A 16,263-nucleotide genomic window follows, 5' to 3' on the forward strand; every position below is an offset into this window, starting at 1 on the left:
CGTGTGCGCAAGCTCGTGAGCCAAGCCCATTGGTCGAAACAGTTTTCGCACAGTGGCCCCATTCCGTTTAAGCTGCAGTACCTACGAATGGCCAGCATGTCCATTTCGCTTCAATGCAAGCACTGGGTTCTGGGGGCTTGGGCCGGAGCCGTTCGGTGATGGGCGGGGTTTTCGGGGTTGCCATGTCCAAAAGTTGTAAGCGCGAAGTGGCGTGTTGTCGGTTAGGGAAAGTGCGTCCACGCATGCGCAGTGCGCAGCTCTGTGTGTTTGCAGCAAGCTGGTTGCTTGTTGCTCGCGCGCAATCTGGCAACAGTGATGGAACTTACACACAGGCAAACATTCGACACTGGATTCAAATTGTAAGGTAGATGCTTTTTTTTAATTAATTTTACTTTGACATTTCCCCCTCAATATACCTTCCTGTAATGGAAAAGATACAGTACAGTGGATCAAATGAAACTGAGTTTAAGTTTGTAAATCGGCATAATGATAACCACTTGAATTTGCTGCCTGTTTGAAAAATGGTTGGGCCTGTGAGCCCGGTGCTCCGACTGTATTGTATGACATGATGGGAGTGTAAATGTGATTAAAATGTATTTTCTAAGGTATATTTAGCGCAGTGGCATTCACAAAAACATAGTTTTTAAATCATGTTTGCTAACTGCCCGATATCTTTTGTTTCCACTGTTGAACTGCCTTTATTAGTGTATTTCCATTTCTCAAATAGGCCTACTATGAGATGTTGCTCCACATTGTCAAATGCCTCAGGAGTCAATGTCACCTTGAGGGCCTGGTACCTCCGTATGGTCCCCAGGGGGTGTGGAGGAGTGTAGCAGCACCTCGGGTGGGTAGAGGGGAGCCTGATCTTTGGTGTTGGCAAAAAGTTAGCTTTCCATAAGTTTGTAAAATGAGACCCTGTCCTTTGATTTTGTGTGGGGGCAATAGCTGAATGGGTATATAGCCCCTGTTATGTGTTGAGGTGTCCATGAGAAAGGAGAAAGCTGAAAACCGAAAATAGCCCTTTCCCCCTGTGCCAATGCATTCACAGTCCCTAACCAGACCAAAGAGGTGATTGAGGACCTTGGATGCCAATTATGGCTGTCCTCTTCAGTGGAAAGTACACAGATTTCCCTGTAACAATGCAGTGTAACACCTTCAGCTTTGTCGCTGCCCCAATTGAATCTGCTACCAAACTTCACCATCTTAGAGCTTGGTCTGGTCCACTGTACCGGGTACTTGCTGCTTGCTAGCCAAGAAGCGTAGAAAAACAGTCTGACGTCAGACTCTGAGATGGGGTTGAAAGTGGGCGGAGTTAACGCCGAATCTTAACTCACTACGCAAAGGGATAGTGGCGTCCATAGTGATAGCCACTATAGCCGAAACTACGTAATTCTGGGCAAGTCTCCGCCCTAGCTTCTGAGTTGTAAATTGAGGCTGTATAGGAAGTGACAGTTCATATGAATGGCCTGTAGTTTTGCTGTTTCACCCTGGCTGGTGTCAGAAAGAATACTCTCCAGCGGACATATGCTTCCAGTCGCTAGTTTAAAGTCTTCTTTCAATCACAATGATATGCGTTTTGGTAAACTATGGTCCCATTTATTTTAAAATTAATGATTAAAGTAGGGTATGCTGTAGGAGGGGCGTGGCCACCTTGTGAGGATTTGATTGACAAGCTACACAACCAATAGCGTTAATTCCCCATCCCCGCTCTGGTCCCAACCAATAGCATTCATTTCCGTGTTCCAGATATAGAAAGATGGCGGATTTGAAATTGCTGAAGAATAGGCTTCATTTACAGCCTGTAGAGTCTATGGGTGTAACTTTGTCCATCCTTTTTACTGCCTATGATCTATGCCCATGAGCGTCATGGCGCATCCCATCCCAGCGTGCAGCGTGCTGTCTCGGAGGTATCGCGAGATTTGGCTGCCAGACAGGCAATGGTTGACAGTTTTGCAATACTTTGGCCGTTCAGAAACATACTTTGTGCTCTGCAGATACCTCTATCTATAACATTATACAGTGTACACATCGAAAAGCAACACAGCAGAAAACAATGTGTGATATGTCTTCATTTATTTTCCTGAGACGATTATTTTATAAAGGTCTCAATCGTAGGTGTTTGGGTTCTACCTTGACATAAATCAGCATCACTGCACATCGTGTCACACAGCCCACCAAAAATAGCCAATCTTGTGAGCTTTTTTTTTGTTGAGAAGAAATCAGGATTTTAAGCATTAAAGGCCTACTCCACCAAAAATTATGTTTTAGTGTGAATGAATGTGTTTTTGAAGCTTAACACTACATATCTCAGTGATTAGTATTTTCATTACAACCAAAATCAGTTTTTCAGATGAGCACTCAATTCAACTAACTGAAAACTGCTTTGACTCAGGGCACACTAACACAGGACATAGTGTGGTGTGATGTGTCATGTAATCAAAGCCTCATCAAAAGACATACATCTATGTGGCTGCTCGACCTTGGTCTGTTGTCCAATCAGAGGCTGAGCAATATGCATACAATACCAAGTGTTTCTGCTTGTCTTTGACAAGGAGCAAAAAAAATAACCTTGTGGTTCTATTTGGTGTGACGCCAGCAGAAAACAATATACCATGGCAACTTTACTTGCAAGCCGACATATACTGTTGCAGTGGAAATATTTCCACATGCAATTGCTCCAGGATTTATTTTTTAACTGGAAATAATAGTTTCACACTGAGAGAAAGGGAGTTTGTTTTATTCCCCCTGGATGTCATTTGCAGACCACAATTACATTATGGACTGATGTACTGACCTGAACAATGTTCCTGACCTGCATGTGTATATAACCAAACTATAAGTATCATTTATCTGCTGTATCTGTTTGGAAATTAATTAAGAAAATGTCCACTTGAGAAAATGAACCACTCTCTTCACTTTGTATGAATGAACTGCATTGACTGCAAGTGATAGAACACAGTACATGCTAGCCTATATTAAAATTGCCTACAGGGTAGAGATTTGACCGATGGTGGACGTCACAAACAACATCTGGACTTGCGAGGCACACCGTTGCTCTGGTCTGCTCCAAACTTGGCACAAACACTGTTCAGAGGTCTGCCATAACAACAGCCACACCAGGGACACATGTGTGGTACATTTCTTTTCTGTATCTAGTGGTGGTCCTCAGGGGTGTATAGGTGCATTCATTGGTGCACGGCACACGCACGGTTCCTGAAAAATAATCTTTAAAAAAGGAGTAACTTTTCTGTGTTCACAAATACATCTTAAGCTAGAAAAAGTGCTCCTCGGAGCATAGGTCTCCACCAGGTCAGGTAGGTTATTGAGGGCCAGCAATGTTCGGAATTCGCCAAGCAGGATGGAATATGAAAAATCGGACGCAACCTTGTTGATCACTTGACTATTGAGTTATTGTGTACCGATTTGCATGATGTTTGGACCAAATTTGTAGGAGTAATATTAAAACAAATGTTTTGCAAAGATCTGCCTCCTGGTGGCGCTATAATGGGGCAATGTTAAAAGGGTGTCATTTGTTCCTCAACGTAGTGTGAATGTGTGTGCAAAGATTCACCGCAATCTAATGGCTAAGCCAATCTTAGGCATTAAGGATGGAATATGAAACATTGTAAAGACCTGTTTGGTTTAATGACTAGAGATACTGTGTACCGATTTGTGGGATGTGTGGACAAAATCTGTAGGAGTACTGTCAAAGAATTTGTGTTGCACAAATCGGCCTCCTGGTGGCGCTATAACAGGCCCATGTGAAAAATTCGGGGCAGGTTCTGCACAGTTTGGCTGCCAACAAGCTAATGGTGCCGGAGATTAGCTGTACACAGACAGAATGACATACATACACACACACACACACACACACACACACACACACACTCACGCACGGAAGGACGGACGGACAGTGCAAAACATACTCTCGCTCGGAGACAGAAACAGTTTTGAACTTTGATTCCTTATACAGCTTCAGGACCAGCCCTAATCCCAAGAGCATTACCTATGATTGGCATTCTGTTGGACGTGGCGGGCAGGATATCGTTGAGAAGTAGTTGTAAAACTGTGACGGCCAGCAGGATGGTGATCTTAAAGCCCAGCTTTGTACCGCTATCCGAGATCAGGAAAGACGCCATGTCTAGACACAAGAAGAACAAGACGGGCAACAGGAAGTTTTTTTCAAAGTACTGCATAAACTGCTATGGGTATGAACAATAAAAAACTGTAATAAAAAATGTAATAATAAATAAATAAACACAAACAGTTGAGTCGTCACTCACTGAAGTATATCACAGAGGCAAACGTGAGGTTGCAGGACTGAGTGTCGAAGGGGAACTTGTAGATGAGCTGCTGACAACCACGTCATCATTCTTAACAAAGACTGTCCCATCATATTTAATTTGGACATAAGGGCTGACAGCAGCCCCACCCTCTAACCTGGAAGACAGACAGACAGACAGACAGACAGACAGACAGACAGACAGACAGACAGACAGACAGATACAAAGAGAGAGAGAGTTTAACAGTTTAGGGGTGGCATTAATTGGCTCAGGAGATAGCGGCCGCTTGGGAACTAGAGGTTACGAATGTAACCCCGGTTTTAGTAGGTTTGGAGTTTACTACTCACTATGGGATATCAGCGCCCCCAGGCGATGTACAGAGCAACACACACGCTCCCGATGCCAATTCACTGATTGGCTTAGGGTATGTCACGAGTCCGGAAGACCCGGGAGTACAAAAGCTCCACGTGACATAGGCTCTTCCTCTTAACATTCACCTCTCTGCATGCCAAATGCGCACAGAAAGGGGTGTCTGGTGAGTAGTAAACTCCAAACCTACTAAAACCGGGGTTACATTCGTAACCTCTAGTTTTACCACGGTTTTCCGTTTACTACTCACTATGGGATTCATAAACCCCCCTTGAGGTAATGAGCCACACAACCCTGACAGGCCCGCACGCCCCTCAGCCCCTAGGTCCCGCCCACACGGACGTGACCTACGGCCCCACGGGCGCCCCCAACCCACCGGGCTGGGGCGCGGGATAGATAATAAAGACTAGGCCCTGACAGGCTCCAGAGTCCGCCTATTTACTAACAGGCAGACACAGGCCTGCCTCATAACTCAATATGAGGAACAGGGCCCCATCTCCTGGGAGCCAGCCCAGCTGGTCTCATGGAAACCCCAGAGGAAGTCGAGAGATAGGGAGAAAAGCCCCAAGCCTACTCCCTTCCCTTTACTGGCCTGGAGGCATCTGCTACACCTAGGACCGCGCGCGCCAAGGACGCCGCCGCCACGTCCAGGCTGTAAAAGGCCGCAAAGTCGAAGGAGACGACCAATTTGCCGCTGCACAGATCTCCTGGATCGAAGCCCCCTTGCAGAGAGCCCAGGACGTAGCCATGCCTCTAGTAGAGTGGGCCCTCAGACCCCCCGGGACTGGGGCCCCACTGCTGACATAAGCTAGCTTAACGGCATCTCGGATCCATCTAGAAAGCGTCGTCTTAGTGACCGCCTTCCTCTGAACCCCCACGCCAAAAGAGACAAAGAGTTGCGTCGATGAACGATTGGCCGCTGTCCTCTGACAATAGAGCTTCAGGGCTCTCACTGGACAGAGACAATGCAACCGCTTATCCTCCGCCGAAACGAAGGGAGGCGGATGAAAAGCCACCAACTCAACCGGGTCTGGGGCCACCACCCCGGTCTTTGTAACGAACGTCAGGTCGGGTTTAAGCAAAACCCTTCTGTCGTTATTCAGGAACTTCATGCACTCCGGACTCACCGAGAGCGCGTGCATGTCGCTGACCCGTTTAGCCGTAGACAGGGCCACCAAGAGGACCGTTTTGAGACTGACGATCCTCAAATCAGCAGACTCAAAAGGCTCGAACGGGGGACGGCACAGTGCATCCAGCACCACCGTCAGATCCCAGACTGGGAACAGTGGCCTGTTAACCGGTCTAGCTCTCCTGGCGCCGCAACCGGCGCACTAACGGATGCTGGCCCACCGTCTTGCCATCGAACGCCTCGTGGCAAGCCGAATGGCCGATAAATACACCTTTACTGCTGAGAAGGATAAATCCCGGGCTAACCTTTTTTGTAGAAAGTGAGAATGCTACACACCGAGGCCTGGAAAGCCATCACCACCGGTGACTGCTCCAGACACCAAGATGCGAACATATTCCATCTAACATCATAAGCATTCCTCGTGGACACGGCCCTCGCGCCCTGAATGGTAGCCACCACGTCAGCGGGGGGGCCACACGAGCTTAAAATTGCCCTCTTCACGGGCCAACCCACAGGTCTAGGTCCTGAGGGCGTCCGTGGGACACCTCGTCCCCTCCCTGCCGCAGCAGGTCCACGAGGACAGGGAGGGCCAGAGGCACGTCTTAAAGGAGCGGAGTTATCTCCGATCTCCACGTGCCCCACGCTGGGACCACCAGCAACACCGACAAACCCAGGAGTCTGATCCTCTCCAACGTAGGAAGGATCAACTCCATTGGCGGGAAGGCATAAAGCAGTTCGCTCGGCCAACTGTGTGCCAAGGCGTCCATGCCCATGGAGCGGTCCCCCGCCTTCACTGAGAAAAAACGAGAACACTTCGCGTTCTCTTCGGAAGCAAACAAATCGATCTGGGGGCGGCCGAACCTACACCAGATTTGGTCCGCCACTTTCGGATCGAAAACCACTCTCCGTAACGGAGACCGCCTCTGGACAGCAGGTCCGCTCCGCGGTTCTGGAGGCCCGGCACATGAGACGCCTGTATGGATGCGAGTCGTGAGTCGCACCATAGCGTCATCTGCGCGCTAGACCGTCCAACACGAAATCACAGCTCCTATACTGACCCCCTGGGACAGAAAGGTTGCTCGTGACCCTGGTCTGAGTGCCTCCATGCACCATGGAGACACCGTCACTGAGCGACGACCTGAGGTGGGCGGGATCCGAAGAGCCCTCAGCCACCTCTGAGCAGGTCCCATGTAGAGCCTGCCTTAGCGGATTAAGTGAGTGGCCGAAGCCAGAAGACCCACCGCTTAAATGCATTGTTTGTAAGTAACTTGACGCCCCTGGCGGAAAGACCTCACAAAGCCAAAACGCTGTCTATCCTCTCCTTGGATAGGCGTGCCCTGAGCGTGTTCGAGTCCAGCGAGATCCCCAAGAAGGTGGCCCGCTGGGACGGAACCAGAACGCTCATCTGGGCGTTGATTGTGAAACCCAGTGACGTCAGGTGGGAGATGGCCACGGTTGTGTGCCGCGCCACCTCCCACTCCAAGCCCGCGGCTATTAACCAGACGTCGATGTAGGTCGACAGACGGATTCCCTGTCTCCGTAGTGGAGCAATGGCCGCATTGGTACACTTTACGAACACCCGCGGGCTCAACGACATACCAAAAGGGAGAACCATGTACTCGTACACTTCCCCTTTGTAGCCGAAGTGCAGGAAATTTCTGTGTGGAGGCCAGATTGGAACGTGGAGGCAAGCAACCTAGAGGTCGATGCCCGTCCACCAGTGCCCCTGACGTACCGTTCGCAACGGCTTCACGGTCGTCAACATTGAAAAGGAACCCATTAGGCACTTGTTGAGGCCCTTCAGATTCAGAGAGGGCCGTACGCCCCCCCCCCTTTTCTTCTCATCAGAAAAAAGTTTTGAACAGAAAACCCCAGTTGGTTCTGATTCGTAGATATTTCTCTGATGACGCCCTTGCTCAGGAGAGAGGCCTCCTCTCTCAGAGTCAAGGCTGCTTCTATCTTCCGTTTGAGAGAGAAACACTCGTCAGACATAGGAAGTAACACAAGGCATATGGAAAACACACCAGTGCAACCACAATGTGTTGTTGTTGTTGTTCAGGGGAGCTGATCAGTACAACCACAGTGTGTTACTGCTGTACTGAGCTTAACCAGTAAAAAACACAGTGCAACGCTGATGTACTGGGAAAGTAAACAGATTCGGATTGCAACCCTCCCAAAAGCTGCTCACCGAGCGAGCGAGTCGGGAGGGGGCGCCGCTGTTATCAGTCCCGTGGACAACGTGCCCGTTTCCACTGGGACCGATGACGTCGCCACGCGGTCCAGTGGACTCGTACTGTGGCGTCCGCTAGTGTCTACCATGCTGTGAAACAGGCCTGACAGGCACAACGGCTCATAGGAGGTCATCGACCCGGGGACCCCCTGGGACCCCTAGCGTCGTGACCTCCTGACCGGGACTGGATAATGTGCTTGTGTATTTAGGACATTGTTAATGGAACAAAATAAAGCACAGAGACAGTATAAACAACATAAACAGTTTCAACATACTCTTATGAAAAACCCTTTATGTGTGTCTCAAAGCACAATGTGCTCATAGGAGGTCATCGACCCGGGGACCCCTTGGGACCCCTAGCGTCGTGACCTCCTGGCCGGGGCCGGATAATGTGCTTGTGTATTTTAGGACATTTTTAATGGACCAAAATAAAGCACATAGACAGTGAAAGCAACATAAACAGTGTTAACATACTCTTATGAAAAACCCCTTATGTGTGTCTCAAAGCCCAATGGGCTCATAGGAGGTCATCGACCCGGGGACCCCCTGGGACCCCTAGCGTCGTGACCTCCTGACCAGGGCAGGATAATGTGCTTGTGTATTTTAGGACATTGTTAATGGAACAAAATAAAGCACAGAGACAGTATAAACAGCATAAACAGGTTTAACATACTCTTATGGAAAACAATTTATGTCTGTCTCAAAGCACAAAGTGCTCATAGGAGGCCATCGACCCGGGGACCCCCTGGGACCCCCAGCGTTGTGACCTCCTGACCGGGGCTGGATAATATGCTTGTGTATTTTTAGGACATTTTTAATGAAACAAAATAAAGCACAGAGACAGTGTAATCAACATAAACAGTTTTACATACTCTTATGAAAACAATTTATGTGTGTCTCAAAGCACCCGATGAACCGGAGACTCCATCGTGGTAGTGCAGACAAAGGGCTAACTAGCTTAGCTTGTAAGCTCATCCTAGCCTAGTCTAGCCTAGCTACAGGTCGCTTTAAGCCTTTAGCTGCTACCTGAAGCTGTTTGGCTAACCAAGAGCTATGGCCACCGCAGCGTTGTTTTTAGGGGGGGGCTGGCTAAGCGCTGCACCAAAACAACACTGCTCTTTAACTGTGTCGATGTTAGTGAGGCTAGTTAGCCGCTACGTGAAACAACAGCAGCCAGACTGGAGGCTATGCTAACCTAGCAGGTACCACAGCTGGTGACGGCTAACTCACCAGGAATGAGGAGACGTTGACATCCGTTTCCATGGAAACAGGTGACGTCGACACCTAATCCACCGTTAGGGACAGTGAAGAGAAGTAGCGCTGGTCCTGACGGTAAACGCGTGGGGGTCACGTGACTGAGTACGGAAGCATCCCACGCTGCTCCCTTGGTGTTTACAAAGTCCGTCGCCATCTTATCTAGGCCCCTTGGCCTGGCTGGAGGAGGCGACGGAGCCGCCTTCCCTGAAGGAAGCGCTCTGTCGCCCCCCAGAGGCTGGCGTGACACGGTACTCAACAGATTGTAAACACAGCGGGTCACTGGGTCCGACCCTTGACCCGGCGGCCATTTGTGAACCCTCCGTCCCACAGTGACGCTCTGGCGCCCCCTAGTGGACAGAGGGTACAAACCGGCGTGGCCGGGCTACCTAGTTTAGCTTTAGCTTAGCCTAGCTTAGCTTATTCTAGCTACAGGTAGCACTTAGCTTTCAGCTGACCAGCTCGTAAGGTTTACATTACCTGCATTTTATTCAAGCATGTCTACAATGTATCCCAGCAGCGTTTGGAAAGTCGCCAAGGGACAGTCCAAGCGCTTTGGGCTTATAAGGGGAGGTTATCAACACGGGGACCACCTAGTGATCCCAATGAGTCGATGCCCCCCGACCGGCGTGGCCGGGCTACCTAGTTTAGCTTTAGCTTAGCCTAGTTTAGCCTTTAGCTTAGCCTAGCTTAGCTTATTCTAGCTATAGGTAGCACTTAGCTTTCAGCTGACCAGCTCGTAAGGTTTACATTACCTGCATTTTATTCAAGCATGTCTACAATGTATCCCAGCAGCGTTTGGAAAGTCGCCAAGGGACAGTCCAAGCGCTTTGGGCTTATAAGGGGGGGTTATCAACACGGGGACCACCTAGTGATCCCAATGAGTCGATGCCCCCCGACAGTTGTTGAAAACAGGCAGAGAAGTATCCCATCAGTGTCTATCATGCTGTCAAGTCAGGCCTGACAGGCACAATGGGCTTATTAGAGGAGGCCATCAACGCCCGGGGACCCCCTGGGACCCCTAGCGTCGTGACCTCCTGACCGGGGCTGGATATTGTGCTTGTGTATTTTGGGAATTTTTAATGGAACAAAATAAAGCACAGAGACAGTGGAAACAGCATAAACAGTTCAACATACTCTTATGAAAACGTTTTATGTGTCTCAAAGCACCCGATGAATCTTTTCGCGGTTGCTCTTCATCCAGGAGCCCTCACGCTGGATGTCGGCGTATAGTCTCGTCCTTCATGGTACAGACGCCGGCCAGAGGAGGCTAACGAGCTGGTGTTGTCCTAGCGAGCAAGCTAAGCTAGAACAGCGCTGCTAACAACCTGTTGCTTAGTGAGGCTAGCCATTCGTTGAAACCAGCCGCCACAGGATCGAGGATCTCTTCCTCGGTTGAGGCCTCACCGTTGTCTCGTCTAGTCCAGCCGACCAGGGTCCTAGCCCTGACAAGCCGAGCGTTGAGTTGAGGAACGGTGAACATCGCGCAGTTCGGGCACGCATCTGGCTCGCCCGGGTGGGTCCCGGCGCAGAACGCGTGATCGACCCCCCAGCAGTGGATGCAGACGCGGTGGGGGTCGTCTGCGGCGACGAGGAGGTCGCTTTCCGCGAACCTGCCACTCCACGGTGGTTCCATCTTGGTCATCGGTCTGGGAAAACAACAGGCTAAAGGCCTAGCTAGTAGCCTAGCTCCTAGCGTTAGCCTAGCAACTCGGTTAGCTTACATAGCCGCTAACCGGCGTTTTTTCAAAACAGACCAAGAATGAATGAAAACACTTAGAAGATAATTCAGGAAAATTTTTATATAAGTCTCGGGAGATGACTTATAAGTAGCAAGATTTTTCCCGTGGGGAATACTCCTTATTCCCGCTTTGGGTTACGTTGAAAAAATCTTTATACTTAACTGTTGTGTGTGATAGCTGTCTGCGCATTCGCATGCAGAGTGGTGAAAAGAGGAAGAGCCTATGTCACGTGGAGCTTTTGTACTCCCGGGTCTTCCGGACTCGTGACATACCCTAAGCCAATCAGTGAATTGGCATCGGGAGCGTGTGTGTTGCTCTGTACATCGCCTGGGGGCGCTGATATCCCATAGTGAGTAGTAAACGGAAAACCGTGGTAAAACCTTCCATTCCTATCGAGCCCGGGCTCCCCCAGAGTTAGTGTCTAAGTGTCCTTGAGCAAGACGCTGAACCCCTAATTTCTACCGATGAGTAGGTTGGTGCCTTGCATGGTTTCCTCCGTCATCGGTGTATGAATGTGTGTGTGAGTGTGTGGAAGTAATACACAATCTATGTAAAGCGCCTTGGTTAAAGGTACTTTATACATGTTTATAGAACCATACCCAGGATGCTGTGCACCCAAACTTTGTTGGCATACCTGAAGAGGACAAGAGCTGGAAGGCATGGCTTTTCTAAATGTATCAGCATATTGGCCGCCTGGTGAATTAGTAAGTTATGGTAAAAAGTATGCCCTTAGTCCATGCTGCTGTGCTCCTTCTCCTCCTCTCTTACACCAGCCCAATGTATGGTATTGTATGTTTTGGTTATTTATATGCTTGTTGGGTTTTAGTCTAGTGTGTATTTTAAAAGCTGGAATACTTTATGTACAGAAGGAATAATAATAGAAAGCCTTTTTGAAATCATTCTATGTCTTATTTCCATGCTCATCCTTGGTTATACGATTACGAACCTGTGCATTGCATTGTTAAAGAGGACCTTCCCTCTAGAAAGCGTTGTATATTTTATTGCTATTATTTCCTTTAAAAAGACTCCCCCTGCTACACATACTTAGTAAACTGGACCCGAGTTGGCTCTGTACCACATTTTATTCCGTCTCATAACCTCTTAACCAACCTCTTAACCAAAAATAGTGCATTACAAGCCCACAACGGGTCGCATGAGAGAAATACATGTACCAGAAAATGTCATGTTTATATTCTTTGCATTTCAGTGACTTCAGGTAGACTATACTGCCCTGTTGATGTTGTTGTAAATGTAAAACATGTGGCAAGTTAAATGATGCCACAGGTTCTATTTGACAGATCCAAGGAATGTAACACTTAGCTAAAAGGGGGAGATGTAATGGCATTTAGGTGCCACAAGGTGGCTCTGAGGACTCAGTTTTTTTTGGGAGGTGGAGAATAGATGAGAGAGTAGCAGAATGGCTTGTGAGAGTTAGAGATTGTTCAACATTCCTGACGTTGTTGGTGAGTTGTAATAATAGCAGCATATTTACATTTACACTGAAAATGTCTTTGTTCTCAGAGAGTCCGAGGGTTCCCAAGAAGGCAAAAAGCCAATGCAAAAACGATAAAGGAGGGAGACAACTGTATACTTAATGCAAAATTAGTCTTCAAACAGGTATTTTACCTTTTTTGTTTTGGCAAATTGACAAATAATTGGCTCAATTAAATAACTTTTCCCCAGGCAGCAATGGTAAGTGTGTGAAATCATGTCAAATATATAAATATAATTCCGGTATATCATGACCCTTCCCTATATATTTGATATATTTGATATATGATTTCACATCGTTGCTGCCTGAGGAAGAGTTACTCGAAACACGTTGCTGAGTAGTCTGTAAGATTTAAAAATTATACCTCCTTCTGTTTTTCATACTGTATATCACTTTATTAAACTGGTCCAACAGTTATGGAACAACAGTTTTAACATGGGCGTTCACAATTTCTGGACTGAAAACACAAGAAACACACAAAATAATTCTCTGATAATACTTTGCGTACCAGTATGATGTAGAATAGCTTGGGGACACACAGTCCCAGGGTGGAGGTCAGGACGTAGGCTCGATGGTACAGCAGCTCCATTTTCATCAGTATGGCCTTGTATCCCAGGATGAACTTCTGATTGTTCCCCACCAAACACACTGGAAACAACACATTACATTACACATTACTGTTACTACCTGCTCCCAGGTGCTTGATGGGTAATGCAGTTTAGTCTACAAACTCACCACAAACACCACCTTGTTTATCAACTGATTACGTCAGGGGTTCTCAAACTGCATTACATTACACATTACTACCTGCATCCAGGTGCTTGATGGGTAATGTAGTTTAGTATAGTATAGGGGCGAAACGTCTTCACTTTCTATGCCGGATGAGAAGAGCCCAACTCCCCCCTCCCATCCTCACTACAGGGGCACTATAGAGAGCATCCTGACCAACTGCATCTCTGTCTGGTTTGGAAGCTGCAATGCATCAGACTGGAAGTCTGTTCAGGGAGTGGTGAGGGCAGCGAAGAAAATCATCTGGACTTGGGCTTCTGACTAGGGCTAATAACATCAGGACAGACCCTACCCCCCCCCCCCCCCCCCCCCCCCCCCCCCCCACATCGTGGACTGTTCACTCTGCTGCCCTCTGGCAAAAAGGCTCCACAGTATCCCATGCAAGAGTTTCTTTCCCCAAGCCATCTGACTTGTGAACTAAAAAAAAGTGCAATAATCCCCAATAAGTGCAATATCCTCTATCCTTTCTCCTATATGCTGCTGAGGACTCCATGCTGTGCAATATGATTTTTATCAGTATTGTTTTTAGTATTGTAGTATTTTAGTATTATTATATATTTTTTTAACTAGGAGTCGTTTTAGATCATAGTAAGCCAGTGGAATGGAATTTCGCTCAATTATGCATTTCATGTATTGTTGAATGACAATAAAGCTATCCATCTATCCGTAGTGTCGTATCTGAAAATAACTAAACAAATGTGAACTTGGCAGGGTATGTTTGTTCGACTGAAATGTAAAGCAAGAGAATACATTATCATGAGTCCAAAACAGAGAATAGGTGATTATTGGTAATGGGTTATTATTAGCAATAACAGTAGTAACAGCACTAGTACTAGTACTAGTGCTAGTATAGTTACCTTGTCCAGAGTTGTGTGGGTAGAAGAAGGTGATGATGGGGTTAGTGAACACAGCCAGGTTTAAGGAGATGGAAAGATTGTATACATTCCACAATATTATCAGCAGAATGAAAAGTGTGTGTGTGTGTGTGTGTGTGTGTGTGTGTGTGTGTGTGTGTGTGTGTGTGTGTGTGTGTGTGTGTGTGTGTGTGTGTGTGTGTGTGTGTGTGTGTGTGTGGGCACTAACAATGCCAGGGTTATGGGATGCATTCCCATCTGACTTTTTGCACAACAAAAAAAAAGAAAATGTATTATTTACTGTAGACATTGGATGAAAGCTTCCAAGATGTGATCAAATCTCATCTCCTCCATTTTAGCATGGCAATTTTATTTATTTGGAGTCATTTTTAACCCTAACCTTACAGCCAAAAATAGCTGATCTACAAGCCCACAAGGCGTCATACCGTGACACGTTGTGAGCTTGTAGATCAGCTATTTTCGGCGCATGACATTGGCTTGCAAATAAGTATAAATCATGCATAACTCTAACCTTAACCCCTAAACCTAACCTCTAAATGTCTAATCCTAGCCTTAATACCATGCAAGCTCAGTCTTTTTCTAGTTGTAAACATAGCTCTAAAAATATTTTTCTACTGAGACTAAGTTTTGCACCCTGTCCGCCCGTCCGTCCGTCCGTCCGTGTGTACGTCTGTGAACAGCTAATCTCCGGCACCGTTGGCTTGATCGCAGCGAAACAGTGCACACACTCCCTGGATTCCAGAGCAGAACCTCTGCCCCAACTTTTTCACATGGGCCTGTTATAGCGCCACCAGGAGGCCGAATTTTTGCTAAACACATTTTTTTGACAGTACTCCTACAGATTTTGTCCAAAATCAGTACACATTATCTCTATGGTCAATAAACGAAACAGGTCTTTCAGATTTTTCATATTACATCCTGATTGGCTAAGATTCGCTTCCAAAGTTTGCAGGAGTGCTCTATTTTGAACAAAATGGCTCAAATCAAATCATTAACACAGCGTGCAATATCCGTGAAATTTTGCACACTCATTCCCAGTAGGCCGAGGAAGAAATGCCACTTGATTTTTTTTAAATCAGCCTCATGGTGGCGCTATAACATTCAGATTCGTGTTTTTACCTATAACTGCACCTATCTGTGTATGCTAATCATCTGGGGACCCCCCAAAATAATTTGGGAACCACTGTTGTAGACTTGTAGTGTGAATGCAATATGTTAACTAGCATGTCTGTGGTGGGGGGAGGGGGTGGGGGTCGTCTTACTGTCTCCCTTCCATTGAGAAATTTACATCCTTGTGTCTGGTAGGCCACCTACCGATTGACCTGCAGCCCTGCCTGAAGCTCGTGTGCAATATCTCCCCTGATCAAAGCAGAGAGACTTTCTTGGCATCTGGTGGTAGAAACTTGTAAAATACATGGTTTCCTATTAGTCCAGGGGCCAAGCCATATTTTGGTACCACCTAAGGTGACCGTAAAGTTTTTGTATTTTTGTCTTCCTACATGTCTCTAATTTATATTTTGGTATGATAACCCTTCCAATCTTGTAGCTTAATGGCTATGGTTGTCACTACCTACCGGCTAATGTATCCGGTAGGAGACACAAAGTAGAATCTTTGTGTCTCCTACCGGAAATACACCCGAGCATCAAATTATTGCGACAAAAAACAAAATATATCCATGTATTCAAGGCTTCATGGGGTGTGCAATTGATAGAAAATAAATCATTTTTTGGGTGAACTCCTCCTTTAAGTTTCCCAGGGGGACTCTCTACCCATTCAGCTATGACCACCCTAGACCGAAGGAGGGTCAACTTTTACAAGCTTATGGAAAGCAGTCTTTTTGCAAACACCAAAAATCTGAGAAGTTATCAATTGCACACCCCATGAAGCCTTGAATACATGGATATATTTTGGTTTTTGTCGCAATAATTTGATGCCTGGGTGTATTTCCGGTAGGAGACACAAAGATTCTACTTTGTGTCTCCTACCGGATACATTAGCCGGTAGGTAGTGATAACTGCCATTAAGCTACAAGATTGGAAGGGTTATCATACCAAAATATAAACTAGAGACATGTAGGAAGACAAAAATACAAAAACTTT

This window comes from Gymnoscopelus microlampas, assembly GCF_963454915.1.
Source record: "Gymnoscopelus microlampas genome assembly, chromosome: 16".
Lineage (NCBI taxonomy): Eukaryota > Metazoa > Chordata > Actinopteri > Myctophiformes > Myctophidae > Gymnoscopelus > Gymnoscopelus microlampas.